We start from the raw sequence: 7386 nt of genomic DNA, 5'->3' as shown, positions 1-7386 counted from the left end.
AGGTGAAGGGATTCGGGTGCGATGGAGACATACAACGTCTGGGTTGGCACGCAAGATCAAAGGCGGACAATGACATTGAGGTTTTTTGTGCAATTAAGAGTTGGTTACTAGCTTGCACCATGCAGGTACAACCAAAAGGAAGGCAGACACAGATTTGAGGCCCGCCTGGGAGGGAGGTGTACAAGGTGCATGACACCTATGTGGAAAGGTGTCAGAGCTAACCATAGCGAGAGTACCCTGCGCAAAGGCTGATGATGCTCAAAAAACGATCAAAAGTGCGGCACACTAAAAGTATTCATATCATGATGGACATAAAATCTTTAGAAAAATATTATCGTGAGTCATTTTTTGCGAGGATCATCCACCATTTAAAGTCATTGTCACCTTACCTTCAAAGCTTTAAATCAACGATGGTTTTTTTTTTTAATCTCCCTTTTTCCATAAGCAAAAAAGGAAGGCATCACCAAGGCCTCACCCTTTGGGGTAGGCCAAAAATAGGTTAGGTCTCCTATCTATACTTGGGAAAATTATTGAGTTAATTTTGATATAATTTGTGAGAGCTTCAACTCATTAAAAAAACCTCTAACAACTTTTCCAGCTTTACACCTAGTTTTTCTTAATAAAATATGCTAAGCCTAAATTACTAATTATAATAATTAAAAGCATTGAGTTAATTTGACTAATTATTAGATTTATCTTAAGCTCTACTCCTAATTTTCTTCATAAAGTATGTTAAAATCAGCCAACCTTTAATTACTTATAATTAGTACATAAAATTATCAAACCAATATTACAATATCTAACAAGATAATTAAAGTATGCATGATTGATTTCATTTGCACAAATTCTAGCATTAAAAAGCTAGCATTAACTACATGATTTTGGTAATTATACAATATTCAAAGAATGAAGTGCTATGGTAATTATACACTTTTTTGGCAAAGAACGTGAGAGGAACAAATCCTACAAGGAACGGAAGGTGAGGGGAAACTCTATCATCTGTGTGTGGACATTTAAGGATTTGTGTGTAGTGGTGGGGTTTAAGGCCAACTACACCCGACACCCACTAACCCATCATTAGTATAATTCACTATTTTTTTAATAAATTAATAATGAGTGGACGAGAATTCTTCTCATCTTGTGATCCATACTCACCACATGCACTCTCCGCTTGCACTCACATGTGGTATTAAAGATATGGTGATAGCGGATCTTTCCCTCCCACGTTCGTGTGAGCACCCTCTACCTAGAAACTAAGGCTTGGGTGGTTCAAGGTTGTGTGCAGAGAGAATTAGAGCTCCGAGTCAGCTCGATAGCACATAGAACACATACTGTAGCACATATTGATAAGAGTAGAGAGACTATGCATGTTGAGAGCGGTTTATATTTCCATATGCATTTGTTGACAGTCATGTATACACGTGGTACATCTATGAGACTTTTTGATCTCGATTTCTACAATTTACAACTCATCTACAGACACAGGCTTTATAGGCAACTGGATACAGGTTTCACATTAGTTCATGGTTTGTATGGAGTTTATGCATTGGTTTACACATATATTAGCATTGCTTATATGTTGTGGGCACTTTTGAGAGTGTTATTCTCGTTGGAATCATTATACTATAGAGGTGGGTATATGTGCTTTGATGCCATGTTCACTTGTGAGTGAGATTTGATAGTTTGTGCCCAATTTACACTCTTTTGCTTGATATATTTTTGAGATTTTGTTCTCCATGCAAAGGAGACTTTGCCAAAATTTCAGTAGAAATTTCTCCATAAATCTGAAGTCTGATTCTCTTGTATTTTATCCTAGCAACCATGGCTTGTTCTTCTGAGAAAGATGATTATTACATCAAGAAATTTGATGACACAAACTTCATGACTTGGAAATAGCGCATGTTAGACATGTTGGTCAATCAAGGCCTTGCAGCGCCATTGAAAGAGGGCAAAGAGAATACATACACACTAATGATCAATGAGAGGAGCTTGATGCTCATGCTAGGGCGACTATACACTTGCATCTTGGTGAGTCCATGTTCTTCACTATTATGAACAAGACCAATGCAAAGGATTTATGAGATTATTTATGCTGACATGGGATGGCAAAAGTGCTTTGAACAAAGTGTTTCTCATGAAGAAACTTATGTGTTTAACCATGAAAGAGGGTATCAATATCAGTTCACATTTGATTGAGTTCAATAGCTTGTTTACATAGATTACTTTGAAGAGACTCAATTTTGACAAAGAGATGAAATCCATCTTCTTGATATGCTCTTTGCCATCTTCATGGGATACATTTAACAAAACAATTAGTAAATGTGTAGCTTGCAAGAAACTTGTATTTGTGTGATATTTTTAGCGCTCACAAAAGAGATACAACGTCAATCGCTTGATTCTAGTGGGCAGGGAGATGCGCATATGGCTAGTGATGGTTATCACAAACAAAGAGGTCATACTTACAGTCGTGGTTGTGTGTGTGATTACATTTAAAGAGACACCCTTGCTTCGCAAGTTACTTCGCTTTGGTATTCATCCACCCACACTGAAACAATCCATCCTCAAACCAACCTCCACACATGTCATTACCCTTCAAATGCTGAGAAGCCATGCTGATATTTGATATATGAAAAATGTAGGACACAAACACAAAACCATAGAGATTAGAAGCCTCAACCACAGACATATCCTGCAACCAATGCACTCCTTGAGACAACATCGCATCTCGAGAGACACACTCGCTTCTCATCCACCAAAAATAGCCCAGAGCATATGTGATTGCATATGGAGAGACACCCTCCTTTGCATCTGCCAAATACAGCCCAAAGCTTCTTGGCCAAGCATATAGAGAGACACCCTCACCGGACACCGCCCAAAGCTTCAAGAACCTGACCCTATTGGGCATATTCTGCAATCAGTGCACTCCATGAGACAACATCCATCTGGAGAGACACTCCCCCTTTGCATCAGCTGAAACAACCTAGAGCGTATGTGTTTGCATCTAGAGAGACACCCTCGCTTCGCATCTACTAAAAAACGCTCAGAGCTCCTTGGTCCTAACCAAGTTGGACATATCTTGCACTCAGTGCATTCCAAGAGACGACATCCCAGACACGAAGCCCCTCAAGCACTTTTTGTGCTTTATGAATTATTTTGCCCATATCACCATCTTGTGTAATGCCACATGCGTTCAAGGTGCAAGTGTACATCTTTGCATTTGGAGAGATGCCGTCTCTCTGCATTTGTTGAAAACAACTCTCTCTTCCTGACCCCACCCTATTGGACATATCTTGCAACCACTTCACTCCTTGAGACAACATTGCATCAGGACAGACACCCTCGCTTCGCATCAACTGAAAATAGTCCAGAGAATATGTGATTGCATATATGGAGACACCCCCGCTTCGCATCCACCGAAAACAACATATAGCTTCTTGGCCCTACCTTGGAGTATCCCGCAACCAATGCACCCCAAGAAACAACATCCCAAACAGGAAGCTCCTCAAGCACTTTTTGTGCTTTATAAAGTGCACCACATTTGGCATACATGGCGACCAAGGTAGTGCCAGAAGTATGACGTTTTCTTTCAACCCCAAAATTCCGAACAATATCATCGTGAATTCTTTTGCCCATATCAACATCTTTGTAATGCCACATGCCTTCAAGATGCAAGTGTACGTGATTGCATTTGGAGAGATGCCCTTTCTCTGTATCTACAGAAAACAACCGAGAGCTTCTTGACTCGGACCCTTGCCTTCAAGATGCAAGCATATGTGATTGCATCTGGAGAGACACCCTCGCTTCGCATCTGCCACCAGCAAGCAGGTCTTGACATAGCCTCGACTGAGTTCATTTGGAGGGAAACCCTCGTTTTGCATCTATCAAAAAAAACACAGCGCTGCTTTGCTAAGCGTATGGTAAGACACCCTTGCTTTGCATCCGCCAAAAACAGCCCAGGGCTTTAAGATGCAAGCGTATGAGATTGCATCTAGAGAAACATCCTTGCTTCACATCCGTCAAAAATAGCCCAGAGCTTCTTGGCCTTGACCTTGTTGGATATATCCTGCAATCTGTGCACTCCATGAGACGACATGCATCTAGAGAGACACCCTCCCTTCGCATTAGCTGAAAACAACCTAGAGCTTATGTGATTGCATCTGGAGAGACACCCTTGCTTCATATCTGCTCAAAAACACCCATAGCTATTTGGCCCTAGCCAAGCTAGGCGTATTCTACAACCAATGAATTCTTTTTCCCATACCAGCATCTTGTGTAATGCTACATGCCTTCAGGGTGCAAGTGTATGTGATTGCATCTGGAGAGACACCCTCGCTTCGCATCTATTGAAAACAACCCAAAGCTTCTTGGCCTTGATCCTGTTGGGTATATCCCGCAAATGATGCACTCCATGAGACAACATGCATCTAGAGAGACACCCTCTCTTCGCATTAGCTAAAAACCACCTATAGCATATGTGATTGTATCTAGGGAGACACCCTTACTTCGTATCCGCTCAAAAATCACCCAATGCAAAATGCAAGTTATGGAATTATGGTAGTCATTTGCAGATACGACACAATCATCAGCTCCATATTCAATCAAGAAATCAAAATGAACTTGGATGAAGCAAAAATAAAGAGAACTTACCTTTGATTAGCTAACACGATCTATAATGCTCTGCTAAAAATATCCATATTATCACAAAAGCTTACTGCTACTAAATTAGAAAACATCTCAAGAATCCAAAAAACCTTGGCATACATTGTGATATAGGGTACCCTTATCCTCACTCCAAAATAATAGAAACATATAAAGACCAACATAACTTCTAAATAGTGACTTAAGCTCTACACAGCTTACATACCAAAAACTTGGAACATAAATTAGCAATTCTTGATAGCGACAAAGCTTTGAGGTGCTAATATGGAATCTACATACACTCTTGGGTTTGTGTTGAGGGCGGTGAGCTTACCTATAATGCTTGGGGGTTGGTTAGCAACAAGAAGCCGCAACCTGTGCAGGGTGGTAGTCCTCTACAAATAGCAAGGAGTTGCACCCTGATGTAGAGGCCAAGAGCTACGACAATGATTTGCTGGTTTACAGAAACTTGCTGAGAAGATGGTGGAGTGTTGGTGGCACTGAGCCGTCGATATGGGCCACAAGATTGAGCCGACAGTTCCCAAACAGCTTGAAGAGGCCTTCTTGGAGTACAGGGTAGGTTCAAAAGGTTGTACCCTCGTGGCTGCCTTTTCTGCCAAATTCCTGTTTCTGGATTCCTTCATCAGAGGAGGCCAGCAAGAATCTCCAAGTGCTTGCTAAAAGAGGTGTCAAAACCTAGACACAAAGACGGAATTAACATGTATAAGTCACCTCCAAACACGGCCTCATCGTCCTCGAGAGACCTGCCATTGATGAATGGGTGATGGACGGCTGTTGGAGCAACGGAGATGTTGTTATTGGGGTCTCTCACTCACTCTTTCTCTCACACGTTAGCTGTGCCCAAGCCACGCCTGAAATTTTAGTGGACATGGAGACAATCGACGGTACTCCCTCTCTCTCTCTCTCTCTCTCTTTCTCTCTCTTTCCAAGCTCAAGCTGGGATTTGTCAAACACATGTAAAGGGCTCCCCCTTCCACCATATTATGTTAACATAGATATAAGTGAAAGTTGTATCTCTGTCCGCCGACTTGCAGGAGGTGGCCTACCATGCGCCACTCGTGGTCAAGGATCAGGTGTGCAAGTTTTTGAGAATAGCAAGACATGAGCGAAGGCCTACAATGCACGAGCTAAGAGGTGTGCGGGTGTATGAGGACAGAGGCTGCCAGACGACACCAACTTGTAATAGTGGAGATCGTCTATAGTAGGTAGTAGGTAGGCTAGTGCAGGCAACACCATCTACTGTACGCAATGATCTAGATCTCATAATAATGGCTTTACATGGATTTACCCAATACCTATTTAATAAGAAATTGCTCAACCCCTCGCTAGAATGCCAAAAGCTCCCTCTTTTGTCTAGTAGTCCCCAGCTTGTTTGCGCCCTAAAATGCACAAACAACATGGATGATGGGTTGCGCCACTATCAGCTCCTTTCTCAGGAAAGTAGAATTCTAAGCACAGAATGAAGAATGAAAGGTGCTTTACAACTTTCTTTACATGCAAGGCTTAGGGATTGGTTTCTCACCCATGAGCTTACGATCTGCAATTCAACTGCAAGCGATTGCCATGGAACCGGGAGGTGTGGTTGTACTGTATTTGAGTGTGTAAGGAAGTCACATGTCTATTGTGACGGATGTTCAAATTACATGAGAACAACTGAAACACAAAGAATGAGGGATTAGAACAGCGTGGCTTCAAACCGCCTTGGTGCATGTGCAAGCCATGGCCACTCACAAACTCACAACATGTGGTGGCAAGCTTGCTTGCCCAACTATATGTGAGGAAGGTTTTTTAGAGAGGGTGGAGAGTGCTCCCAATCCCTTTCCTGCTCCAATGTTTCCATTTACTTTTATGGAGGGTAGAGACTCTCCACCTCTGGCCTTCATGGGTGGCCTTGCCCGATCTCATGTTGGTGTTGCACCTAATACTTCTCCCATCATGGAGGAGGCCCTCTTCCAACATACGCACACGGCTGGGCTACACCAAATTCCTGATGGCTCTACTACCCCGACCCGACCCCATTGGGTTGTCCTTCAAAGTCACAGACAGAGAGACTCTGTACCCGTCCTTTAGAGGAGAGAGATGGCGATGGAAGAGAGAGAGAGAGAGAGAGAGAGAGAGAGATGGCCATGCATCAACATCGTCCTGTCCCCCAGGCTTTGACACCGCCTCCAGCATTACCTTCTCGCCCACATGTCTGCTCCGCTGCTCCATTATAGTCACCACGCCTCTCAAGTCTAAGCCCTGGGCACATTCGCCTAGAAGGGAAACAATGCTTTATCTTCGAACAACGACCAAAATTCAAATTCACACACCGCCCCTTGCCATGTCAGAAGCGTCTCTCTCTCTCTCTCTCTCTCTCTCTCTCTCTCTCTCTCTCTCTCTATACCGCCAAGCTCAAGCTAGGATATGTTGACACGTGTAAAGGACTCCCCCTTCTACCATATTATGTTAGTTTTGAATAAAAGGAAGAAATAAAATTACAACTTTGCCTCAGAGGTAGGGAGGGAGGCATCCCATAATGAAAAACCAGTCTTGCTTGGTGGGCCTTGCTATATAACATCTATAGAATATAATAGGACATATGCAAATTGACATTTAGTATTTAGCATTGAAGGGAACAAGAGCAAGACTAATTTGACAAGGATGGCACTGTGTGAAAGGGATATACATTTGAAAAGTCCTAGAATATTTATTGCGAGTAGTCGTGCGCATGCAATTCATTTATAA

At 42.4% G+C, this 7386-nt stretch overlaps 1 pseudogene; it reads right to left on the bottom strand.

Moving 5' to 3' along the window:
* Positions 1-5984: 5984 nt before the first annotated feature.
* On the bottom strand, positions 5985-6542 carry LOC147419790 (uncharacterized; annotated as a pseudogene).
* Between the last annotated feature and the right edge of the window lie 844 nt (positions 6543-7386).

The sequence above is a fragment of the Adiantum capillus-veneris genome, chromosome 29, assembly GCF_014529385.1.
Source record: "Adiantum capillus-veneris isolate H3 chromosome 29, ASM1452938v2, whole genome shotgun sequence".
Classification (NCBI taxonomy): domain Eukaryota; kingdom Viridiplantae; phylum Streptophyta; class Polypodiopsida; order Polypodiales; family Pteridaceae; genus Adiantum; species Adiantum capillus-veneris.
The sequence above is the reverse complement of the archived record's forward strand: the minus strand, read 5'-3'. Positions and strand labels throughout refer to the sequence as shown.